General features: G+C 39.0%; 1 long non-coding RNA gene, 1 other non-coding gene and 1 pseudogene across 2 annotated transcripts; 1 reads left to right on the top strand and 2 right to left on the bottom strand.

The window, feature by feature from the left end:
• Positions 1–3,520: 3,520 nt before the first annotated feature.
• Positions 3,521–7,237, bottom strand: F630028O10Rik (RIKEN cDNA F630028O10 gene). The gene is made up of 3 exons (NR_030718.1): positions 7,167–7,237; positions 6,650–6,750; positions 3,521–6,125 (listed from the first exon to the last, which is right to left on the bottom strand). It is a non-coding gene; the product is annotated as an RIKEN cDNA F630028O10 gene (long non-coding RNA).
• Mir223 (microRNA 223) lies at positions 4,237–4,346 on the bottom strand. The gene has a single exon (NR_029801.1). It is a non-coding gene; the product is annotated as a microRNA 223 (primary transcript).
• On the top strand, positions 21,436–22,858 carry Gm9051 (predicted gene 9051; annotated as a pseudogene).

Genomic DNA, 27,614 nt, shown 5'->3' with positions numbered 1-27,614 from the left:
TATCCGAAATTATTAAAATGAGACCTATCCGAAATTATTAAAATGAGACTAAAATGCTAAGGACCCCTAGGAATATAGATCACGCACTTTGCTGTGCTCTCTCTCTCTCTCTCTCTCTCTCTCTCTCTCTCTCTCTCTCTCTCTCTGTGTGTGTGTGTGTGTGTGTGTGTGTGTGTGTTACAGGAATTTTTTTATTTTTATTAGATATTTTCTTTATATACATTTCAAATGCTATCCTGAAAGTTCCCTATACCCTCCCTCCGCCCTGCTCCCCTACCCACCCACGCCCACTTCTTGGCCCTGGCATTCCCCTGTACTGGGGCATATAAAGCTTGCAAGACCAAGGGGCCTCTCATCCAACTAGGCCATCCTCTGCTACACATGTAGCTATTGTTGTTGTGTATATTGTTGTTCCACCTATAGGGTTGCAGACCCCTTCAGCTCCTTGGGTGCTTTCTCTAGCTTCTCCATTGGGGACCCTATGTTCCATCTTTTTTTTTCCATTTTTATTAGGTATTTAGCTCATTTACATTTCCAATGCTATACCAAAAGTCCCCCATACCCACCCACCCCCACTCCCCTACCCACCCACTCCCCCTTTTTGGCCCTGGCGTTCCCCTGTACTGGGGCATATAAAGTTTGCGTGTCCAATGGGCCTCACTTTCCCTATGTTCCATCTTATAGATGACTGTGAGCATCCACTTCATTTTACAGAAAATTTAACCCAGGGTTAACCAACAATTTTCCCACTGAACTAAAATATTGTACTATTTTTACTTCTTATCTTTTTTTTTGTGGTACTTTTTTTCTTTTTTTTTCTTTTTTTTTATTACGTATTTTCTTCAATTACATTTCCAATGCTATCCCAAAAGCCCCACACCACACTCCCCTACCCACCCATTCCCATTTTTTGGCCCTGGCATTCCCCTGTACTGGGGCATATAACGTTTGCCTGACCAATGGGCCTCTCTTTCCAGTGATGGCCGACTAGGTCACCTTTTGATACATATGCAGCTAGAGTCAAGAGCTCTGGGGTACTGGTTAGTTCATAATGTTGTTCCTCCAGATCTCTTTAGCTCCTTGGATACTTTCTCTAGCTCCTCCATTGGGGACCCTGTGATCCATCCAATAGTTGACTGTGAGCATCCTCTTCTGTGTTTGCTAGGCCCCGGCCTAGTCTCACAAGGGACAGCTATATCACCGTCCTTGCAACAAAGGCTTGCTAGTGTATGCAATGGTGTCATCGCTTGGAGGCTAATTATGGGATGGATCCCTCGATATGGCAGTCTCTAGATGGACCATCCTTTTGTCTCAGCTCCAAACTTTGTCTCTGTAACTCCTTCCATGGGTGATTGTTTCCAATTCTAAGAAGGAGCAAAGTGTCCACACTTTGGTCTTTGTTCTTCTTCAGTTTCATATGTTTTACATATTGTACCTTATATCTCGCTATACTATTTACTTCTTATCTTGATGATATCATACTAACCTAGCCAGGCTTGCCTTTATTTCACTCTCTAAATTAGGTAGGCTTTGAACTTGCCACCTGCCTTAGTCTCCCAAGTAATTGGAATGATAGGCCTGTAACTCTAATCCAAGCTTTGGTTTTTGTTGTCTGTTTGTTTCTTGGTTTGTCTTTCACCTTCCAACTCATGCCACCTCCCTTCTCATAATATGGATAGCCCTATCTAAAGCAAATCAATTTTTGCTTAAATAGTATTCTACATAACATCCACTACCCAGTCCATCTTTCTATCTTCTCTACTTTGTGACTCTTCTCGGGGCAACAGGAAGATTGTCAAGAAGCCTCACATCTTTATCAACGTACTATGAATGTACAAATAAAGTAGTTTCTGTCTTTTCAAAGTCTGTGTATAATATCACTAAAATATCTGGACTAGTTGCATTGGTCATCTTTTCTCCTCAATTCTTTTTATAATGTGAAGAGACTTTTTTAAAATTTTATTAATATAGGTTGGTTTATTTGAGAAAGTGGTAAGATGGGTTTCAATGTTTTTTAAAGCTTTATGCATATAAATGGGAAGAGTAAGAGATTATTTCTTAATTGATGGAACGGGGTGGGGGGAATGAAGAAAAGTGTAGGGAACAGGAGGGTAGGGGAAAGGAAAGAAGGAACTCTATGTACTTTGGAATGAAACTCCCTTGTAAAGAAATTGTTTGGGGCCACGTTTGCATTGCTTCCTTTCCCCCCATTTATTTCATGTCGAATCAACTTCCTAAATTTTCATGGGAACTACCATGTTGCCTATGTAGTCTGCATATGCACAGGATCAGATCAGGTTTCAACAAGAGGTACTCCCACTTTGAAATGACTGCAAAAGTCAAAATAGTACACAAAAGTGATTGACAGTCTGCCCTATTTTACCCCCACTGATGCTGCCAAGTCTATGACCAAAATCTCAGCATTTTCTTCTTTGACAAATGCTAGCTATGCATAATTAGTGTCAGAGATGACTTCTTCTTCTCCATCTCACTTACCAGCCTCCACAACCTGGGTACCACCCAGTAGAAACCTCAGCTTCCTTCATGAAACATCTGTGAGTCCAGCCCTGAAAGCCTTGAAAACACCCTTTATCTCATTCTGCTCTTTAGAATTAATCCCTGGGCTTGAAGAGAGAATGTTTATTGAAATTGCCCTAGTAAAGTGAGCCACAAATTCAGGGAACCCCCAACACTGGAACCACCAGGAATGTCTCCTATTCTTGCATGTGAAAATGTTTACAGATTACTTATCTGAACATTCACATACCACAAATTGGGAAGTGAAGCCCAGAGAGAAATGAAGGTTTGTCAAAAGTAACATACATCAAGTCAATGGCAGAACAAAGACTGGAGGTTAGACCTGTGGATTTTTAGCAGTGTGTGTACTTTGCTGCAGACATCTTCTGAAGATGGTCTTTGTCCCTAAACAATGGTATTTTTCCATGCAGGGTAAGCCAGTAAGTCATCCCTAGATAGAGATGCATCCCTCCGACAATTCTGAGCAAAATTGGGGTAACAATATGGGTCTTGTTATTTAGGTCACTGGTTAGTGGGTGAAAAGTTAAAGAATGAAAGTAGGTATCTCCAGAACCAAGGGAGAGTATGGAATTTCTCCAGAACCAAGGGAGAGTATGGAATTTCTCTAAAGAAGCTTGCCAAAATATATGTTATGAAATGTTAGACTCTGGAGAGAGGGATTGGAGATGCTTCATTTTATAGTTCTATATTAGAAGTTCACCCCAGTGCAATGATAGAATATTAAAGGCTCAGAAAATTCTGTTTAAAAAGACACGTGTAAACCAATAATTCAAAAAATTTTTCCCTCTGAGTCTATTCTTTCTTCTTGCCCTCCTGCCCCAGACCTAAATCTTATTTCTCAGAGGAAAAAAAAATCCATTTTGGTTACCATCTTGTATACACTATAGCATTAGAATACCCACAGTTTGATTTATTTTTTTCGCAAAACCCTGGTTGGTATTTGACCTATATAGCAAAAGGTTATTGACTAGTAAAACATCAATTAATTGGTAAATATTTATTAATAATTAAAATGTTGGACAATGGTATGAGAGACAGCAATCAACTGAATATAATAAGCTCTAGATTCTTACAATATAATAGGGAATTCAAGAACATACCCTGGAAAAATTCACTGACAACTTTAGAAGATGTGTTGGATGGTAGGACATATAATAGCACATACCAGTATGTGGTTAGCCAAGGAGTAAAGAAAAGTATAGGTTAACTTTCAATAGTGCCAAGAGGAATTGGAATTTGGTAGTGTCTGAAAGCCCAATGAAGATAAACAAGAAGGTTCTTTTAAGAATGATAAAAGCAAAGTGGAAAAGAGAAAATGTAGGTAGCTTAAGATGTGCTCCGAAGGCCAGACAGTGGATATTTATTTCCTACTTTCTCATAGAATTCATGATGCTTGTATGAAAATTCTGCTATTCTGGCTGCAAGAAGAGGAAAGTGAAAGAAGACATTAATAATAAATCAAATAATACTCTCATTCCCTGTATCCCTCATGTACCACTATGCAGTCCATGGCATTTTCACAATGTACACAGATGCATACCAGACTTGTAGACCCCAGAGCTGCATCGTTCCTACTCTGATGTTCTCTGAATAAATGTTATAGTTCCCTTAAAGACATAGAATAACACCAGAGAGCTTCATGTTTCATAAGCATTCATATGTAGGCAGCAGGCTATGTGCTCTGTCCTGGACCTGGAGCTGATAGGCATGAGCCACACTTGGGGTATTTGACAAACTGACACTCTACCACACAGAGTGTCCAACTCAGCTTGTCAAATACACGGAGCGTGACACTGCAGATGGCCAGATCAGGAACCTCCACTGGGCAGCAAGAACATGCTGGAAGATGTGCAACTGGAAAGAGAAAAAAATAGGGTGATTATATCTTACCCTAAGTGTGAGACAAATGGCAGACACTAACATGACTGACTAAGACACACCAAAAGAGGGAAGTGAACAAAACACGCTAATGCTCCAAACAAAAACGGGGATCCTGGGTGTTTGTCTGGAGATTCTGGTGGCCCAAGCCTCAATTAACTCTTCTATTCAGCTGAAACAGGAAAAAATTGTCATCATTCTGTCCTCGGGGACAATTTATGTGTTCCTTCCTCCTATCAACTTCTTGTATGCTCTGTTTACCCTGGTTATGTACCTAGATGTTGATTTTTAAAACTGGATTTGAATTCTACCTCTACCATTAACTAGCTGAACACCTTAAATAAATGAGTTTATGTCCCTGAAACCTACTTCTTCCATAGCCACAAAAATGCCCATGAAATCATGGCAAGAATATGTAATAATGCATATAAAGCCATTAATTTAGTGTTTGTTACCTAACAAATACTCAAAAATTGTGGCTATAGCCAGGTATGATAGTACATGTGTGCATACAAGCTTTCATAGACAGAGATAGGAGAACCTCAGATTTAAAGTCAATTTGGGCTATATAATACTACCCTTTCTCAAACAAAAAAGTAAACAATCAAGATCTAGAGATAAAACTCAGTAGCAGAACACTTACCTAACTTGTACAATACTCTGTATTTGATCCCCTGTACATAAATAAAAGTGACTAAAATGTGCTTTAAAATTAAACATATAAGATAGATACTAACAGGGGAAAAGATAGATAATTTATTTAACAGAATTGAAACAGTAATTTCTTGTGGCCTTAGCCGGCTTTGTCTAACTTGGTTGCCTTTTCTCATAAGCAGTAAAGAATTAATGATATTAAAATGCCCTTATAAGTCATCTAGTTTTACCCATTCAAGATTATAAATGAGAAAATGAAGTCTGATGTTTAGGGAAAGACTTCCAAAAGGTCATAAAACAAGTTGTTTACAGTTTGGGAATTATATCATCCATCAGCTCATTGTGTCCCTTGGCTGTCCACCCCACCACTTTTTCTTGTCTGCTTTTTATATTCCCTTGCAAAAGGGAGAGCAACAGCAACAAAGAGCAAAACAGGCAGTGGATTTTGCAGGGAAGTATTAAGATGTTTGAACTCATAGCTACCAGGGCAGCTGCCAGAAGAGCCAAGCCATCTCAATTTATTTGATATTTTGTTTAGCATCATGATCCTGTTATTCAAAATGCTTGATAGTATCAAATTTTGTCCTACCCAGGTTTAAAGTTTTCTTGGGCATCAATTGTCTTCTCTAGAAATAGAGACAGAAATCTTACATCTCAAGGTCTTGAAAAATGTTGGATGAGACTTCTAGAGCTTTTTAGAAGGGAGCTTAAAGAGACCTTATTTCCAACTCTGGAGCTAGTAAAAGCCAAGGAAAGTGATTAAAAGAGAAAGGAGTAATGGGTTATTGGTTTTGGTTTTCTTGACAGCATCTCTGCTTATCATCTGCTGTAAGGAGAGCTAGACACTTTAGAGATATCCATAGCCTCTCAATTGCCCTATCCGACCTCACATAACCCAAGAACACTGGAAAAGAGCCATGAAAGGGGCTAAAGAGTTCTAGTGCACTGACTTAATAGATTATTATAAATACTGTTTTCCAGGATTGATGGAGAAGTCAGTCCTTAAGCTGGGTAAGGGACTATTTCATTTTCATTCTTGATGTTCCAGTTCACACCTATTCAGAGGAATACATATAAGAGAAGCAAGTTTAGTTGATTAAAGTTAGTCAGACCCATAAGAATGAAGACATAGATGACTACATAGTCAGTCTTCATGACGCAAATTGAAAGGCATAAGCTTGGTAAAAGAGGTATAAGATTTTACCAAAAATCTATAAATGTCCAGAATAAGCCACATATCAGAAAATATATTTGGTGATAAAGAAGTACTCAGGACCATGTCTTAATATCCAGATTTTTTTCAATATAAGGAGAGTCACCTGCCTCAGTTGCAGGATACCCATTATTTCTTGGTATCTCAGTCCTCCTAAAGCAGAAGAAAAAGGACACTGTCCTGGGCTTAGACTGAGTTGTAGTACAGGTTTTCTGTGTGGCCTTGGGAAACTACCTTTTCTTCTCTCAGGACCTCTGTTCCTCACATATATATTTGTCCTCACGTCTATGTGCCTTTTAAATTCTGAAATTGGAGTAGTGACTTACAAAACTAGAAAAAAAAGAACCTTTCATGTTTTAGTCATACCTTTCAGACCACCAGCAGTTTTCTAAAGGATGTTCAGCTCTGCCTAGAGGTGTACATTCAAGCAGCAGTCTCATCTTCTTTCCCAACCAAAGACTGGTAACCTTCAAAATAAGAGACATAGAGGCTAAGACATTAAATAGCATCTCACCTTTGTCTTTCTCTTCTCTGCAAAAGGGACTCAAACACTGAGTGCTAGACTATAGAAACAACTCACCCAAAGAAAAGTAACAGATATAGAACAAAATTTAAAATGCTATTTAGAACTCCTAACTCCTGGCTCTGATAAGCATTTAACTTCTACATGACTATCTTCTAAAAGCCATCATTTGTTAGAAATTTTTGTGTCCCTTCTCTCTATCACATGGATAGAAAGTGAATAGAAACCTTCATCAGTCTTATCTTTGACCCTTTATCAGTAACTGGGATCTGAGAGTCAGTTAGGCATATCCAGAACACTGAAAGCTGTTGTGGGCACTGTTTCAGCATGGGAATCTAAGAGAACAAGTAGATACTATACCTGTCATTGAAGTGGTGCCTTTGTCTTGGATGGGATATAGGTGCTGAGCCGAACTATAGAGGCCACAGAAAGCTGAGTTTTATGTTGTGAGCAGGAAGGTCACATGTTCTGAAGGACTCTTGGTGTCATGAAGAGGAAACAGAAATGAGGAAGATAAAGTTGAGGCTAACCAACGGAAATCTGGGTACAAAATGACAAAACAGAGCTATTGTGAAAGGAGTAGTTGCTAATGCAGCAATAGCCCCTACTGCTCTGTCTCCACCCATTCTCAACCAACCTCCAAAAACACTGACTTCCCATGCTACAGAGTGGGAAAGCAGGAAGTACAAGTTTCCTTTGTGTTCTGCCTATGAAGCAAGGAAGTTTCCCTAGAGCAATTGAGGGAATCTTTAAATATCAGAGCTATTTATCTAATGAAAATCTATTGTCAAAATGTAAAAATGGAAGCAAATTTGTGGCAAATCTGAAATTTGATACCACACAATTTCCACCAAGCCTGTGTTAATCTTATTTTGTTAACATGCACTTTTACTTCTTTCCTGAAATAAAGAATCAGCTACATAATCGTCAAGGCCTAGCACAAACTAAATGTAATATATTCACTCTCACCCCCTTTTAAAAACAAGCTAGTTCTCTTTGGGGTATGACTGTTCTTCCCATGATTCTAGATCCCAACCTATAGAAAAGTTTTAAAAGAGTAATGAATAGACAATGTAGAAGTTTTTGGTTTTTTATCTCCAGAAATGGGAGTTCCTATTTGCCTTATCTTTGTAACAGCACCTTTGTGGAAGTAAATACCAGGTCACAGCTGGGTGGGACCCAATGTATCCCTGAATACATCACAAAGGGCAATTCTCTTGAGAAGCCAGCACCTACCAGGTCTTCTTGAAGACCATATAATTTAGGATGTATCCACTATGGAAGTAAGTGAGCTCTCAACATCAGGGCTAAACCTCTCAACACTACCTGGAATGTCTCCCAGTATATAGCTTGATCTGAAGGTATAGGCTATGCCAGTGCCTGGCAAATACAGAAGTGGATGCTCATAGTCATCTATTGGATGGAACACAGGGCCCCCAATGAAGGAGCTAGAGAAAATACCCAAGGAGCTAAAGGGGTCTACAACCCTACAGGAGGAACAACAATATGAACTAACCAGTACCCCCCCCCCAAGAGCTTGTGTCTCTTGTTGCATATGTAGCAGTAGATGGCCATAGTAGGCCATCAATGGGGAGAGGCCTTTGATCTTGCAAAGATTATATGCCCCAGTACAGGGGAATGCCAGGGCTAGGAAGTAGGAGTGGATGGGTTGGGGAGCAGGGCAGGGGGTGGGGGGCGGGTATAGGGAAATTTTGGAGAGGAAACTAGGAAAGGGGATAGCATTTGAAATGTAAGTGAAGAAAATATCTAATAAAAAAAAGAAATGTTGATAGTGTATTGTTCCCTTTCTGTGAGGCTCAGAGACTCTGCATTCTCACTCTGAATACCACACTACAAGAGGAACAAACCACATTCTAAGTCATTGTAGTGAATATGCTGGTAAGTCTCTGACACACACTGTAACTAAAACTGCTTGTCTAAGCAAACAACACCAGGAACTAATGGTGAAGACAGAATTTTCATTCAATTATTGCTCTAGATGTTAGGATGATTTAAATTTATTTTATTAACTGCACAAAAAGGAAAAAGGGTAACTAAAATAGAAGATAATTATATATCCTTAAGTCAATGTGACCTTCAAGATGAGAAAGGGAACTAAAGAATTTGGGAAGAGAGTGAGGTAGTTGTATGCTAAATCTTCGTGTTCATAATCCCTGGGAAGTCTTCATTCACAACCAGAAAGATGATGGATTCTTATTCGGGCCCTTCAACCTTGGATTCTAACAACATGGAGGATAAAAGATGGTAGCAGGTCCTGTGATGTTTTCAGGTTCTACTTGAAATAAGTTTAAATATTTGCAGAGGTTGAATTATAACCTTCAACCTAAACTAGTGGCAATAAGGCCTTGGGTAATATTCGAGCTTTTGTAAATAATCTGTTCATGACATATAAAGTTTTGTAAATTTGAATTCAAGCAAAAAGAGCCCATCCTAAGAGTTGGGGCTGTAAGAACTTAGCCTCAATTCTGTTTTTTTCTCTAAACAGATGAGGTTGGAGTCATTGTGCTTAACCTCTCCAACTCCAACATTCATTATTAATGACTATATCCCTGATTCTCTTTACTTATTGTGTACTCTCTTGTGATTACAGTCCCTAAGATTCTGAGGATAGTCTATAATAAGGATCCATTCACATTAACACTGTTTTGCAAATAACTCCCTTCCATCAAAATAATTTATCAGTTTAGGCCCTGAGACTAATGTCTCCAGATTTGGGTTCAAGAATTATTTGACTCCCATTTCTTTGGGGTTTTTGACTAAGTATTGGATTAGAAGGAAAGCAATCAAGCAGTTTTCTAAGCAGGGACTATGTTCTCTCAACTAACTCTGAGAAAAGAAAGTTCAGCCACCCATTCCTTTTATATGCCCACAGTTAAAATATTCTAGTGGCTAGTCTGTCTTTATATTTTTTAATGTTGGGGATTAATGTCCTGGCTTATCACATGCTTTAAAAATGCTCAAACTGTTTGAGCTATATTCCCAGACATCTCTACTGATTTTTAAAAAAAAATCTTCTGGAGACATTGGATCTACTAAAGGAATAATTAACGTTGTCCATTTTCAGTACTATAGAAGGTCCAGGAAAGATACTACTAGGAAACAGGTAGATTAAAAACTAAAAGTCATCTGTGACAAGAATATAAATTAGGACAAAGGGTACTGAAGGCCTGAGAGTTCCTCTTATTCCACAAACACCAAACATGTTGGTAAGAGCCAAACTTGCAACAACATCACAGAGAGGTGGTTTTATTTATTTGTTTGTTTGTTTGTTTGTTTATTTAGAGACAAAGTCTCTCTTTAAATCTCAGGCTTTCAGGACCTTTCTGAGACTAACCTTAAATTCAAACAGCAGCAGTCTCCTGCCTCAGCCACACAAATGCTAGAATTACTTGAATGTGTCACCACACCCAGTAAAGGTGTCCTCATTTATTATTCCTGTTGTCCATATTTTTTCAGAGCAGTGAACAGTCAAACAGATTCCTATTTAAGATTCTTTTCTTCATTGCTGTGTTTGGGAAGAAAGGAAGATGAGGAAAAAAGAGAGGAAAGTAAGAAGGAGAATTTACAGGCTGTGATGAGGACCCATTCTGTATATATGCTCATTTATTCACTCAGTGCTAGACGAGAAAGACTACTGAGACAGAGTCCTTCATCTCAACAATGTGATTCATTAACTGTGTGACCTTAAATAAGCTTTTGCTTATTTAGATTTGAGGATTCTCAGAGTATAGGAAAGGGGAAAACAAAAACACGTGACAGAAACTGTGGTAGTCTATAGAATGTGACAAATTATTTGATGGAGATACAAAGTATCATCAGAAGTACAGATTAAAATACATAGTTCTTCCAGGACAAGGGATAAAATGTTGACACATTAGACAGACTCTTAGAAGAGTAAGGTTTTATCTATGTCTTAAAAGATAGAGAGATTTAACTGATGCTGTTTGTCCTTAGAAAAATCTTTGATCATTTCCAGCAAAATCAGTAGTTTTCTACACTGACCTTAAGCATCCATTTTTATTAGGAACCCAAAGTAAGGACTTCCTCTAATCCTATACTGTCTTCCCAAAGCAAGGGGTTAAATGGTTTCCCCAAGACTATCAAGTGACTAGATGAATGACTAAGTGCATAAGCAAATGAGGAAGACCACCTAGCCTTAACTCCTTAAGAGATACTTAGCTTATTCACATGTATGTGGGAACCAGGAAAGCACCCTTTTTACTTTGAGTTCATTTCCTTGGACATTTTTCTCCACTCACTTTGGGAAACCTTTGAGCCCAAAGACAATTGCAATGTTATGGCCACTTCCCGTGCAAGAGATGAATGATGGCCACACACTCCACCCCAACCTTGATGATTGCTCTGTCCAGGATTGCACTGGGCTTCCTGTGAGAGGAAACCTACAGGCTGATGCAATCTGTAAGGCACACTCAGATCAGAATTAAAGAACTTCTTTTACACCTGAATCTGGGGACAGAGGTTTCACTGAGGGTCCATACACAGCCAGTGGTACCAATTTAATAAATTTCAGCATTTAACTCATCAATGACAGCTGAAATTTATTCAAATGGGGTGTTTAAACATTTACTGCATGCAAAGATCTGCATTTTATATCATGGGAAAAATAATACATAACAGTAGAAATAGGCAATGATTTACTAGAAATATTAATGTAAGCTGTTATGTGTTAATAACCACAACTTTTTTTTCCTTTCTTGAGACAGGATTTTTCTGTGTAGCCCTGGGTGTCCTTCCTGGAATTCACTCTATAGACCAGACTGACCTTGAACTCAGAAATCTCCCTCCTGAGTGCTAGGAGTAAAGGCATGCACTACCACCACCACAACCAATACTCTGGGTTCCAGCCAAAGCACCAAAAATGAAAAATTACCTTTATAGAATGACTAGCTTATATGAGTAAAAAAGCTACTGATACCTATAGACATATTAGAATAATGAAGACCTGACTAAAGACGAATCTAATACAACTCTATTTCTTGGTGAAACCAAGTAAATCATTGGATCTGCCAAAATAAGTGTTTTAAACTATAATCACAATAATGAACAAATTTTGTGAGCTCATTGCATCAATCAATCAGGTAGATAGATAGATAGATAGATAGATAGATAGATAGATAGATAGATAGATAGATAGATAGATAGATAATTATATATGTATTCGTCTAATAAATCTTTACCATAGCTTTTTGAGAGTAATATGTAATCATCCCTTTAAAATATATTTATTATTTGCTTAAGAATTTCATACAATGTGTTTGATCATGTTCACTCCCTTTATATAACTCCTTTCAGATCTACCCCACCTCCCTATTCTTATTAAAGGGATGAGGTAAGTAATGTCACAGATAGCAAATGGAAGAGGCAGGATTTCAATGGTTTGTGTTAATCCATGAATGAAAAGAATCTTGCAGCAATGTAAATAAATATGTATATTAGCTATAGTTAAGAAATGTTAAACTGGGAATGGTTATCCTTTTATCTTACAAATATGGTCATCTACTGAAAGCCTCATTAATTTATGATTGTCAGGCTAAGAGCTTTGTTAGAGCTCATCTTTTCCTAGATTCTTAAAAGGACAAAACTAATGAAGCAAATAAAATGGGTTTTTAAGAACTGTGATTATTGTTCAGTATTAGAGCACTTGCCTAGTATGTGAAAATCTCTGAGTTCAATTTCTCAACACTATTTAAAAAAGAAAAGAAAAAAAGAAAAGGAAAAGAAACAAGGAAAGGAACAAAGAACAAAGGAAGGAAAAGGAAAGGGGTCCAATCTAGAGACTGCCATATCCAGAGATCCATCCCATAATCAGCTTCCAAACGCTGACACCATTGCATACACTAGCAAGATTTTGCTGAAAGGACCCTGATATACCTGTCTCTTGTGAGACTAGGCCGGGGCCTAGCAAACACATAAGTGGATGCTCACAGTCAGCTATTGGATGGATCACAGGGCCCCCAATGGAGGAGCTAGAGAAAGTACCCACGGAGCTAAAGGGGTCTGCAACCCTAGAGGTGGAAAAACAATATAAACTAACCAGTACCCCTCACCCAGAGCTCATGTTTCTAGCTGCGTATGTATCAGAAGATGGCCTAGTCGGCCATCAGTGGAAAGAGAGGCCCATTGGACTTGCAAACTTTATATGCACCAGTACAGGGGAACGCCAGGGCCAAAAAGTGGGAGTGGGGGGAGGGTATGGGGGGACTTTTGGGATAGCATTGGAAATGTAAATGAAGAAAATACCTAATAAAAAATATTCATTTATTTTTTTAAAAAAAAAAAGAAAAGGGGTCCAGAGAATTGTTTAAAAATGAAAAACAAATTGACTGTACTCTACTCTCCCCATATTCTTGGTCAGAGTCCAAGCCAAACAGGCTTATCTGTTTTTTAAAAAGGTCCACCAAAGGGTCTTTATCAGAGAAGGAAAAAAAACCAACATGCAATGACCTATTACAAATATGTCAAGAGGAAACTTGTATTTCTTTTTTTTAAATACTTTTTATTAGGTATTTTCCTCATTTACATTTCCAATGCTATCCCAAAAGTCCATACCCTCCCACCCACTTCCCTACCCACCCATTCCCACTTTTTGGCCCTGGCGTTCCCCTGTACTGTGGCATATAAAGTTTGCAAGTCCAATGGGCCTCTCTTTGCAGTGATGGCCGACTAGGCCATCTTTTGATACATATGCAGCTAGAGTCAAGAGCTCCAGGGTACTGGTTAGTTCATAATGTTGTTCCACCTATAGGGTTGCAGATCCCTTTAGTTCCTTGGGTACTTTCTCTAGCTCCTCCACTGGGGGCCCTGTGATCCATCCAATAGCTGACTGTGATCATCCACTTCTGTGTTTGCTAGGCCCCAGCATAGTCTCACAAGAGACAGCTATATCAGGGTCCTTTCAGCAAAATCTTGCTAGTGTATGCAATGGTGTCAGCGTTTGGAAGCTGATTATGGGATGGAACCCTGGATATGGCAGTCTCTAGATGGTCCATCCTTTTGTCTCACCTCCAAACTTTGTCTCTGTAACTCCTTCCATGGGTGTTTTGTTCCCAATTCTAAGAAGAGGTAAAGTGTCCACACTTTGGTCTTCCTTCGTTCTTCTTGAGTTTCATGCATTTAGCAAATTGTATCTTATATCTTGGGTATCCTAAGTTTCTGTGCTAATATCCACTTATCAGTGAGTACATAGCGCGTGAGTTCTTTTGTGATTGGGTTACCTCACTCAGGATGATGCCCTCCAGGTCCATCCATTTGCCTAGGAATTTCATAAATTCATTCTTTTTAATAGTTGAGTAGTACTCCATTGTGTAAATGTACCACATTTTCTGTTTCCATTTCTCTGTTGAGGGGCATCTGGATTCCTTCCGGCTTCTGACTATTATAAATAAGGCTGCTATGAACATAGTGAAGCATGTGTCCTTCTTACCAGTTGGAACATCTTCTGGATATATGCCCATGAGTATAGTATTTTCAATTAATTCTTTGAGAATTTCTTGCATGCATACACATGGATTTTAACCATATTTACTCCCCACTTCTCACCCCAGCTCCCACAACACCACCCCACCTGCCCACTCCCTACTTTCTTCCTCTGTATCTCTGTATGTCTCTGCTTCCCTCTGTGTATCTGTGGCTGTCTTGTCTCTCTCTCTCTCTCTATTTCTCTCTGTGTCCGTGTCTCTGTCTGTCTGTCTGTCTCTCTCTTTCTCTCCCTCTCTCTCTCTCTCTCTCTCTCTCTCTAAGATTCCATTTCCTGCTGCCCACAGACTCATGGATCTAGGGCTATCCATCAGAACATAGTAGACTTAACTAGAGCCACACTCTTAAAGATAAACTGACTCTCCCTCCTTCAGTGGTTATCAATTGTCAATAGCTGCTCACTTAGGAGTGGCAACACTTAGGCTGCTCATCCTTCTCAAAAATTGCATTAATTTAAAATATATCCTCCTACTACTCAACTTTAAAAGGAATGAAATCCCATTATTTACAACACATAGTGTAAAAAATTATGCCAAATGAAATGCACCAGGCACAGAAAGACAATTACTACAGAGTTTTCATAAATCATCATGTTATTTTATCCCTAAAATATATAAATTATGAATTTACAATAAAAGTGTGTGTGTGTGAGTGTGTGTGTGTGTGTGTGTGTGTGTGTGTGTTTACTAATTCAGATGGGGATTGGTGCCCCTTGTATCAATGAGTTGATAAGACTATTTTCTCACTGTTGTGTCCCTCTTACTGAAAGAAGGAAAAGAATAGTGCCTTCAAGGGAACAGAAGGAAAATACAGAATACCCCCTTGAGTTTTTAACATACCTAACCATTGCTAGAACTCAGTTTGACACTGATTTAGGAGGCAATAAATTCCAAATAAGTAGGTGTTTGGGGGGTGGTCAGTTATTTTTGCCAATTTAGCACAAGGTCATCTGGAAAGAGAAAAATCTCAACTGAGTACAACACCTCTGTATTAGAGTGTCTGTTGCTGTAACATAACACAATGACCATAAAGAACTTTCAGAGAATGACTATTTTCACTTACATATCCTGGGATCACACTCCATGGCTAAAGGAAGGCAGAACAGGAACTCAAACAGGACAAGAACCTGAATGCAAAGCTGGTGCAGAAGCCATGCAGGACTGCTAATTACTGGCTTACTTCTGGCTTGCTCAGACTATTTTCTTATATACTCAAGATCACCAGCCCAGGAGTGTCACTGCCCATAGTGAGCTGGTCTCTCCCACATCAAACATCAATCAAGACAATATACCATAGGCTTGCCCACAGATAAATCTGAAAGAGGCATTTTCTCAATCGAGACTCCCTCTTCCAAAATAAATCCAGCTTGTTTTACATTGGCATAAAAACAAGCTAGCCCAATTGACCCATTGTCAATGCTACACACAAATACATAACTAGAAAACCATAACCTTTACATCCTTGGTTATCCCCAGGATTTCATGTTTAATGTTAATATCACAATATAAAACATTCTAGTAGTTTGAAGTTCCATGGTCTTTACAAATTCAAACACTTTAAAAGTTCAAACTCCAGCCCAAGATTCATTTTTAAAAATGCAATGGATGGTTCTTTTTTTTCTTGTTTTGGTATGATTTGTTTTTCAGATAGTCTCATATGGCCCCAGCTAGCCTCAAACTTGTGTAGCTGAGGATGGCTGTGAGTTTCTTCCCTCTTGCCTCCACCCCTCAAGGGGTGAGAACATGGGTGTGCATCACCCACCTGGTTTATCAGTATATATTTTGAAGACAACTAATTTCAGTACATACATGACATACATGTCATACAGTCTACATCATGTTTTAAATGACTGTCTTATATATCATTGCCTTTATACATCATAAATAAACTAATCCCCTAACAAAAGGAAAAAAAATCAACCTGTCTAAATCATCCAAAGTCCCATTCTACTTTCAAGCCTTCCTAAACTAGCTAAAATCTCCAAAGTATCCAAAGTCTCTCAAAAACCCCAAAATTTCTCAACTGTGGCTTCCTGTAAGAGAAAAATAAGTTCAAAGCTTATTACTCCAAGGACAACCAGGACACAGGCACAATATGAACAAAGTAAAACCAAACTCCACCAGTGTAAATACTCAGTGCCCAGTGTCTGGGATTCACTTATAATCTTCTGGGCTCCTACATAGGGCTTGGACAGAGAGCTATCACAGCACACTCAGCATGTCTTCCAAACTCAGATCAACTCTACTCCACAGCTGATACTGTCTTTGAAGATCATCTCATGGTACACCTTATCACCACTTCAACCAGGCTGTACCTTCACCAGTAGACTTTCCTCAGCTCTCTTAATGGACTCTAACCTTGCTACGTGATGCTATGCCTCAACTTATCTCCATGATCCTTTCAATCCCAGGCCTTTTATGGCAACTAAGACTACATTTCTACCAGTTATCTCTCCTGGGTTCTCTTCATGGACTACAGCCCCACCACACACTGCCAAGCTTCAGCTACTTGCTATGACCCCTTTATCCCTAAGACAATAGTACCACCTGGGCGACTCGAACACTACCAAGTTTGGCTGTTATGACATACAGCTTTGGCCACCTCTGGAACACAGCTTCTGTGTGCTCACTCTAAGGAAATACTCCACAGAAGGCTTCAGCTCATTTTTCAGCCCCAGCTGACTAATATCAACTGTCCCCATAAAGAAAAGGTTTCAGTTTAGGAGTCTGTAATTCGATGGCCCCAACAGAGTCTTTAAGGGGCTCACAAAACTTCCCTCTGAAACTTCACAAGCCAGGCCTGCACCATCTGTATCACTGTCATCATGCTTATCTTCCAAACCCACACAGAACACGCCACTGAGATCTGATCATTCAATGGCTTTTCTAGCCCCAAATCTGAAATGTCTTCCAGAATCCTTTCCAAAACACATGGTCAGGTTTGTCAAAAAAAAAAAAAAAATCCACCTCTGTAATGACAAACATGTGAGGCATTTTCCGGATTAATTATTGATGTTGGAGGGGCTACCTCTCTGTGGACAATGACATTCCCTGGGACTAGTTCTGAGTCCTACAAGAAAGCTAGCTGAGAAGGCCATGTGGAGCAAGCCAGTAAGCATCATTTCACCATAATCTCAGCTTCAATCCCTGCTTCCAATTTCCTGCTTTGACTTCCTACCCTGGTTTTCTTCAATAATAGACTGTGATGTGGAAGCATAGGATAAAATAAACACTTTCCTCACCAAGTTGCTTTTATCCATGCTGTTCATCACAACAAAAGAAAGCAAACTAATAAAATGGGATTTCAAAGAAATTGAATAAAGTTATTTTTTTCACCAACAAACATTAACTGAGCACCTACTATAGGGGAAGCAGTAGTAGACACAGGGCATACTGTTGTGAATAAGATAAAAATAATTGGGGCTGCAGATATGTTTCAGTGCTTGATAGCTCTTGCTTCTCTTGCTGTTCTTCCAGAGGAGTCAAGATTGATTCTCAACACCCATGTCGAATGGCTTACAACCTTCTGAGACTCAAGCTCCACAGAATCCTATGCTTCTGGCCTCTGAAAACTCTAGTAATGTGCACATGCCACACACAGATATAAACATATACACATATCTAAAAACAAAATAAATCTATCTTTAAAATAGATTTTTTAAAAATCATTGCCCTCAATGAACTTATTTTTAATGGAGGACATAGAGAACCCCCAGAAATATAAAACTAGAAGCAAAGGTATAAGGGAAATGGCAGATGATAGAAATGTTTGTATGTATTACATACAATGGGACCTTCTCTTTAACAAAGAACTAAAATCAACGTCGAAAAAAATTAACACCTCAAAGAGAAACTGAGCTTAACAGACACCATTCTTGTCCTCCCAGAGATTGTAATTTAGCACAAGAGCTCCCTTCCTTAAAGAGCTTCCCTAAAGCTCAGGGAAGTAGCTGACCTAAAGAATTTAAAGGACTCTCCTCCAAAACAATTAAGTCATTAGGTAGCTCTTTTTGTACTATCTTGGCCTTTCCAATAAGAATAATTGTATATAGAGTATGAGAAGGCTTGAATTCTAGGTGTCGTCTATGTCATGAATTGTGGCATGAAATTTGGAAAGTCCCTTCTTTGTTCTGGGTACCAGACTCCTTATACATACATACATACATACATACATACATACATACATACATACATATATCAGACTTAAAAGTGTTTAAAAGTCTTCCTCTCCTATTCCTGGATTTGTCAATCAATTTGAGTGATGTAGATACCAAATACAACAAGCACAATCAGAATTCTGGCTTCTAGAATACATATTTAAGTGAGTAAAAGAAAGAGATACCAAATAATCTCACAATATAGGCTAACTATAGAAAGTTATAAGAGAAATAATAATAAACTTAATATAATGTGTGAATTTAGGAAAGTCTTTTTCTAAATATTTAAAACTTTGATTTGAAAGTTGAGCCAGATTAATTTCTCTGAACCTTGTATGTGTGTTCAAAGTGACATGCATATAAAACTTTAATATTAATTGTATTCATTTTTCTTTTTCCTACATGCTATTTATTCTGTTATTATAATAAATAATATTGTTTATTTTCTTATATTTAATAATTATATTATAAATATTACTTATTTTAAATATGTATCTAGCATTTGTGAGAATTTTTCAAGTTTATAAAAATATTACACAATTTTGAGGGATATGTTATCTTGTATTTTGGGCCACATCTAGATTTGTTTAGTGTATTTCACTGATAGCCCTCATTGAAGAGATCTTGGTGGCTAAGTCTAAGCCTGAATCTCTGTCCACATGGGAATTACGCAAGAACCTACCAGTGCACATATAGTCATATATCCCTAATGAGGAAAATTAAGTTCCAGGGTTTATAAGAGCCTCTAACCACACATTATACCTGTAATTCACTGATGTTACTGGGTTTCTTGTACATTTTCTGGTGCATCCTCAAAGCTTAGAAGTAGATGCAGAAAGAGAAAGAGAAAGAGTCTTTGGAGGACTGTCTGGCAAGCATGGGTCTATCTTGGAAAGTGTTCTCTCTTAAAAAATATGAATCTCCAACATCCATAGGTCCATGAATTTTCCCTTATCTATTAATAATCTTAAATAGAAAAAGAAGTGACAGAGGCCAGGGACAGCTAGAGGTTTCAGGACCCAGTGTAGCTAGAACTAGAGGAACAAAAGGAGAAAAGAGAGCCAACAATTAAAGAGGGGCTGCGTGTCAGGCACAGTGCTGTGTGGTTTATGTGATTCTCTTTTTGCAATCATCAAAGCCCCTCTAGGAGTTAAGTATTGTTATGACCTTTTTACAGATCATCAAACAAAATTTCAAAGTACCAAAGTGAAAACACATTTCAAGTCTTTCAACGGTCAGCAGAGCTGGATTTCAAATCATCTCTCTTGTTGTCTTTTATACCATATTCCAAAGACCACTATTCCTTTCCACTATCCCCATTTGAGACCTTAACATGTTCTTTTCAAAAGCAGAATTGATTCTAAGTTTGGGGGTAGAGATCATAAATAATGAGATTCTCTCACTTCTCTTTCTATGAGCCATGTTCTGCTGGCAGGAAGCTGATCCTCACATCTTATCTGAACCATGCCTGGTGTGGTTTATGTCAATTTCCTCTCCCTTAATCCTACTTCTCCAAATGTTCTTCCCTGAGTGGCAAATTGCAGCTTCAAAACTCTAGTGCCTCTTATGAACCTCTCAGATCATCATAATTGAATCAAAAAGGGGTATCAGAACTGGAAATCACCACTCTCACATCATTTTATTCCAGTACTCCAGGCTGCGTTCTCACAAATTTTATCAATACAAATGCCCTTCTGAGACATCAACCTATTTTGTCCTTCATCTGTTGATATTTCAGAGTATAAGCACACTCTAGCTATAAACATCATTTTAAGATCCCTCTACTTACAATACGCACATTATTTTTCAGATAATTCATTACCATCGTTTTAGAAAAAAAAAAACAAGTTCCATAGATTGACTCATTGTCTCACATTCTAATGTACCATAATCTAGTTATTATGTGTTCTCTGTTTATATTCATGAATTGACTCTTCAGTGTAGTATCATCAAATTATCACACAACTCCTAATAAGGAAAGGTAATAGACCCTTCATATGTCTCTTGATGTCTCAATTAACTACTATTTCTTTATGTATTATGTTTACAGTTACAAATAGGATAAAATATTACAGTTCGATGCATGTGTGAAAATACAATGTGTAATGCTACAATAACCAATGTGTCTTGAGGTCACCACCCCTCTTCAGTCTCAATTTGATCATCAAAAGCCAAATGAATGTCACTGGAATATGGTATAAACATCAATTCATTGCCAAAGACCAATAGTTCATTTCAGATAGAACAGCTTTCAGTGACACTGATGAATTTGTGTACCTATAGTTTCCATAGTCACCTACCTCCCTAACCATTTTGTCCCCTTACTCTTTATTAATGTTGATGCTTAACATGATTCTGTACTTTGGCCTTGTTGTTTCTAATCGCTTTGAATGCTTACTGATTCCCTTCTTTTTTGTTCGGAATGTTTTTCAAAACATAAACAGACAGAGTGATGCCCAAACAGTCCTGTGATGCCCAAATAAATCATGAGTCCCTACCCCCAAAGAATCAGAGTCCTCAAATCCTTAACAGAAGAAACAAACCTACTCATCATCATTGTGTCTTATCTCCATGGAAAAAAAGTATGTTATAAATATGTTATATTTTATTGTCATTAAATATTTTAATTCTCTTACTGTCTTATCATGTGATATTTTATGTCCCCACTCTTTCCTCATTAGTAGCCTGCACCTCTTTCAAGAACTTTAAAATCTTCCTTTGCCCAGAATAATTATTTAAAAAATATTAATAAGTGGTGATGATGTTAGCTCCAGAATGCTTTATAGAGGTGGCAAAATTATATGGTTCTGGCTGAGTGAGGTGATGGCTGGGGGGAGGAGGTGTGGGAGCAGAGTCCAGTGGAGCAGGTACTTCAGAGGGTCTCAGAAAGAAGAAACAATATAACTCAGTCACTGGGAAGACTGAGGTCAAAGTGAAGAGGGAAGTGGGAAGAGCATGGCCTGGCCACAGTTTTTGCAGAGAGGAGCTCTCCTCACCAGCTTCAGCTATCATCATGTTGCTGTGTTCCTGCTTATGTTCTTCAGCACTTCATTGCTCCATGTGTCAAGAAAAATGTTTAGCAACATGGACCCTGAAATAGCTGTCTCCTGTGAGGCTTTGCCAGTGCCTGGCAAATACAGAAGTGGATGCTCACAGTCAGCTATTGGGAGCTAGAGAAATTACCCAAGGAGCTGAAGGGGTCTGCAACCCTATAGGTAGAACAGCAATATGAACTAATCAGTAGCCCCAGAGCTTGTGTCTCTAGCTGCATATGTATCAGAAGATAGCCTAGTCGGCCATCATTGGGAAGAGAGGCCCCTTGGTCTTGCAAACTTTATATGCCCCAGTACAGGGGAACGCCAGGGCCAAGAAGTGGGAGTGAGTGGGTAGAGGAGCAGGGCGGGGGTGGGTATAGGGGACTTTGGGGATAGCATTTGAAATGTAAATGAAGAAAATATCTAATTAAAAAAATGTTTTAAAAGACAGTATTTCCAAGCAGTGGACCCCCAAATGTTTTTAGCATATCAGTTGGCCTGCCTGCAGAGATCTGGAGCAGCAACCATCTGTTTCCCAGCACAGAGGAAGCCACTCTTTTTCTTGGAACACTAGATACTGTGTTTTTATTTTCCTGTGCTGTGGGCCTCTTCATCAGTGGCATCATAGGGGATCAGCTGAATTTGCGACGGGTTCTGTCTTTTGGCATGTGCTCTTCTGTATTTGTGGTGTTTGTCTTTGGTATTCTTACGGAATGGCTGTACTTCTACAATAAGTGATTCTACTGTGGCCTGTGGATTGTGAACGGTCTGCTGCAGTTCACTGGTTGGCCTTGTGTGGTTGCTGTGATGGGCAACTGGTTTGGGAAAGCTGGCTGAGGAGTTGTCTTTGGACTCTGCAGTGCATATGCTTCAGGGGACAATATTTTGGGAGCATGCCTGGATTCATCGGTTCTCCAGTATGGTTATGAGTACACCTTTCTGGTGACTGCATCTGTGCAGTTTGCTGGTGGGACTTCTTTGGACTTCTCGTGTCACCAGAAAAATATTGGTCTCCCAAGTATCAAGTCAGAGGAAAGCTTGGAAAAAGATTCACAGAGGCCACTCATCAATGGTGCTGAAAATGAAGATGATTATGAGCCTAATTATTCAATCCAGGAGGACAGGTCTGTCATCCAAGTGAAGGCCATAAGCTTTCATCAGGCTTGCTGCTTTCCTGGAGTCATACTGTACTCACTGGCCTACACCTGCCTGAATCTAGTGAATTACTACTTCGTCTGAGTAACGACTTCCGGTGGAAGGAAGCTGAAGCTGACAAGTTGTCCATTTGGTACGATGTTGGAGGCATCGTAGGTGGGACTCTGCAAGGCTTAATCTATGACATTCCAGTATGGTGCTTTCAACCCCAGGTTCAGTCTGGGAATGACAAGACCCCCGAGAAGCCATTCTATGTAGCCTTATTGTTGGAAGATTGGTCTCTCTTGCAGCTGCAGCCAGGTTCCTGGAGTTACCTCAGCAGAAGAACAGGCTCAGAGAAAATACAAAGGCTCTTTGTCCTAGGGGTCTGAAGTGTATGTATTGAATCACATTAGAGGATTGTTAGGGCCCGAGGCCCTATCTTTTTAGAGGATTGTAGAGTGTACGTCTTCAACACTATGAATTCTATATGAATCATTTAAGGTCATTCTGTACATACATTTTAACAAACTAGGAGGAAAATGTAAAATTTTGAGGGACACCTAATTCATGTTGGGTTAGGAAATATTCTTCCACCTCTTGCTTTATGCTCCATACTATGTATTGATGAACTTGCAGGATTACTACAAATTTCTGACCGTTTTCCTGCAGCCACTGACATAAAGGGAAAACACAAAACATAGAAAAGGGAGGGGGGAAACAAACCCCAGCTTTTGCAATAAACGTCTAGCAGTTTGGTTACTTAAAAAAATTATATGGTTCTTATAACAAAAATATAAATTAAAGGAAAATATGACTATAATATTCATTTTATACAACAAAGTATTAATCCTAAATGTTTCACATTTATTGCCAGAGTGTTTTTTTAATTTATTAATCATTTTATGTTTTTACAGTACAAATGCTATCCCCTTCCCAGTCTCTCCTCCAGAAACTCCCCACCTCATACCCCTCCCCCTTTTCTCTAAGTGGGTGCTCCTCCACCCACCCACTCACTCCCACCTCCCCTCTCTAGCATCCCCCTTCTCTGGGGCATCAAGTCTCCACAGGACCAAGCACCTCCCCTCCCACTGATGCCAGATAAGGCCATCCTTTGCTACATATATAGCAGAAGCCATGGACTGGCCCATGTATACTCTGATTGGCAGTTTAGTCCCTGGAAGCTCTGAAGGGTCCAGTTCATTGATACTGTTGTTCCTCCTATGGGTTGCAACCCCCTTCAGCTCCTTCAGTCCTTCCCCTACCTCTTCCATTTGGATTCCTGGGCCCAGTCCAATGGTTGGCTGTGAGTATCTGCATCTATCTGTCTTAGGTCAGGTGCTGGCAGAGCCTCTCAGAGGACAGCCATACCAGGCTCCTGTCAGCAAGTGCTTCTTGGCATCAGCCACATAATTCTAATGGTCTGATTATACTGCTTTAAAAGGATCAGTGGCTGTCAATTGTCATACTAAATTTGTCAGTCTAGTGACTGTGGTTTTTTTTCACATTACCACAAACTACATGTTTATCTGTCTACTTATTTTATATCCCAGATACTACATGCCATATATGTTAGTGGATATCTAGTTTTCACATGCACATCTCTGAATCTGGAGAGCTTCCTGCTTCACTTGCATCTATCTTGTCATGAGATATTACACTTATTTTTCAAGCCCAGTTCGATCATTGGCTCAATTACTTATCTAGAAACCTTCTATCCCTTCTCTCCTTTACTTTGCAGGTAACCTAAACTAAAGCCTGACTAGGTTGCATTTATGCTGATTATGTGGCAAGAAGCTATACTCTATCAGGCATTCTCCTTGATTTACTCAGTTTTGGCATTCGAGAGCTTAAAGTAAGCCCCAGTGTGGAGCAGAAACTCTACACATATTAGTTAAATCTGACTAAAATGTTTGTTAAATGAACTGCTTTCCATAGCTTGGCTCCACCTTGGTTCACAAATGATTTTCAGCCATGTTAAACTAATAATTCCAATACTACTGAAGTAAAAAAGTCTTTAGGCAAGAGTTTCTTTCTATAGAGTTTATACCCAGAGCATAGTAAGTTCTTAGTGAAAGATACAGAATTAAAGTCTAACTGGAAATGAATGCAGCAATTGTTGAGGAGTGATATCTTCTCTCTGCTTTCTTCCCATGAACTTGATGAGACAAATTGCAAAGAAAGACACATCTAACTTTAAGCAGAATTATATTTTTTTTTGGCCTGTGAATAGTATTTACTGAAACAGTTCGTAACACAGAAAAATCTGTATGAAGTGTACAGTTACTGTCTCACACAATGGCAGATCCATTTGCAAAGACTAATATGAATACAATAAATATGACGTTTACATACTAATTTATACACAGAAACTGCCCCACAGCCGTAAAAATTTATATTTAACAGTGCAACATATCATTTAGTCATCTGATTTATTTGACAGGTTTCTACTAAACACAACTACCTGGTTTTCATATACATATATAACATTGCATGTATATAGATATTCAACCATCTGTACAGATTCTAAACATAAAACTTCTAAAAGGCACAATTGTTTATACAACATATACAAAAAATGGCTGGGGCAGAATTATATTCTTATCATGTTTAGTGATGAAAAGAACAAAATGAAAACCAAAGAGAAAATGGGAAAAGTTGGTTGGGCCGAAGAGATCTATCATCCGAAGTCAAAAAGCAAAGTTGCAATTATACCTTAGTCTCCTAGAAAGATGCTAGAAAACTTAAATGCAATTGATTTATAATATCACCTGTATACCTCTATTCTCATAGCTAGGAAAGATGAAACAGGAGGATAACAACTTTGAGACCTGTCTACACTACACAGAGAGACTCTATTCCCAACACCAAAATAAAATAAATACGTAATCAAACATGGATTTTTCAGACAGCTTATAAAACAACTGATTCTCAATTAGGACCTATGACACATTGCAGAGTCCAGTCACATAACTGACTAAAATAAGTCTAGGACAACTCTGGGCTCTGTTCTGACATGCTATGGAAACTCTGCAGACTTCATTTTCCAAATCTGAAAGTAAAAGGCTTGGCTACTTGACATAAGACAGAGTTTCTCCTTCTTTTTTTTTAATTAGATGTTTTCTACATTTCTACATTCTCCAAAAATCCCCTATACCCACCCCCTGCCCCCAACCCACCCACTCCCACTTCCTGGCCCTAGCATTCCCTATACTGGGGCATAGAATCTTCACAAGATCAAGGGCCTCTCCTCCCATTGATGGCTGACTAGGCCATCCTCTGCTACATATGTAACTAGGGACACAAACTCTGGGGGGTACTGGTTAGTTCATATTGTTGTTTCTCCTATAGGGCTGCAGACCCCTTCAGCTCCTTGGGTCCTTTCTCTAGCTCCTTCATTGGGGGCCCTGTGTCCCATCCAATAGATGACTGTGGGCATCCACTTCTGTATTTGCCAGGCACTGGCATAGCCTCACAAGAGATAGCTATATCAGGGTCCTGTCAGCAAAATCTTGGTATATGCATTAGTGTCTGGGTTTTGGTGGCTGTTTATGGGATGGATCCCCAAGTGGAGCAGTCTCTGAATGGTCCTTCAGTCTCAGTGCAGAAGATGTTCCAACTTGTAATAAGGGCACATGTTCTACTATGTTCATAGCAACCTTATTTATAATAGCCAGAAGCTGGAAAGAATCCAGATGTCCTTCAACAGAAGAATGGATACAGAAAATGTGGTACATTTACACAATGGAGTACTACTCAGCTATTAAAAACAATGAATTTATGAAATTCTTTGGCAAGTGGATGGATCTGGAGGATATCATCCTGAGGTAACCCAATCACAAAAGAACACACATGATATGCACTCACTGATAAGTGGATATTAGCCTAGAAACTTAGAATACCCAAGATACAATTTGCAAAACTCATGAAACTCAAGAAGAAGGAAGACCAAAGTGTGGATTCTTTGTTCCTACCTAGAAGGGGGAACAAAATACCCATGGAAGGAGTTACAGAGACAAAGTTCAGAGTTTCTTCTTTCCTGCTTGGATTAGTGACGCTTCCTATCTCTTTCAGGACTTTTCCAGATGACTAAGTTATTATATGAGGGATGCTCATTGTCTGGGTGGGGGTGACGCATAGCAGGATGATCTCAGTCACCAACTACCCTATGTAAAAAGAGCTCTGCTGGCTCCTCTGGCTTTGAGTTCCTGGAAGATTGATTCAAAGACTTTGCAGGCTATTCACTGAGCAAATCAATTTTGCTTGATTTTCAATATCAGGTTCAAATGTTATTCCATGAAGAATTCTTTGGACTCTAGAGAAATGCCATAGAGGTAGGATTGGTGAATCTACTGGCCAAAAAAAAAGAGGTTGCTTTTTTCTTTCCTCTCATTTCAAATTTCCTCTCACTCTTCTCCATTCATTCCTGTCTTACCTTGTCCTCATTTCTGCTCTCCATTTTCTCTCCTCTTTTCCTTTACCTGCTTCTTTCTTTTCTTTCAGTCTAGTTCAATATTAGCATGAGTGTTAGGCTGCAGCTGAGCCTCGGCCTAGAGTTAAATTAGGTATAGCTTCCATGATTTTTTTCTTTTATTTTATTGGATATTTTCTTTATTTACATTTCAAATGTTATCACCCTTTCCTGGTTTCCCCTCCAGAAACCCCCTATCCCATTAGCCCTTCCCCTGCTTCTCTGAGGGTGTTCACCTACCCACCTACCCACTTACTCCCACCTCCCTGCCCTGACATTCCCCTATAGTATGGATTAGTATGCTTCATCCTATTCTAGTTGAATATACCTAGACTTGAAAACTGATTATGGACAATGACTAGTTCCAGACTAGTACATGAAGATGAACAAGAGATTCCAGTTCCTTTCCATTCCACTTAAAGAGTTCTTAGCAGGTTGGATCTAAATGCATCCAATATTTTGGTGGACACCATGCTACTGCCACACTGCTGATG

Source organism: Mus musculus, chromosome X (assembly GCF_000001635.26).
Source record: "Mus musculus strain C57BL/6J chromosome X, GRCm38.p6 C57BL/6J".
NCBI classification, from domain to species: domain Eukaryota; kingdom Metazoa; phylum Chordata; class Mammalia; order Rodentia; family Muridae; genus Mus; species Mus musculus.
Note: the sequence above shows the minus strand (reverse complement) of the source record. Positions and strands in the feature narration are given on the sequence as shown.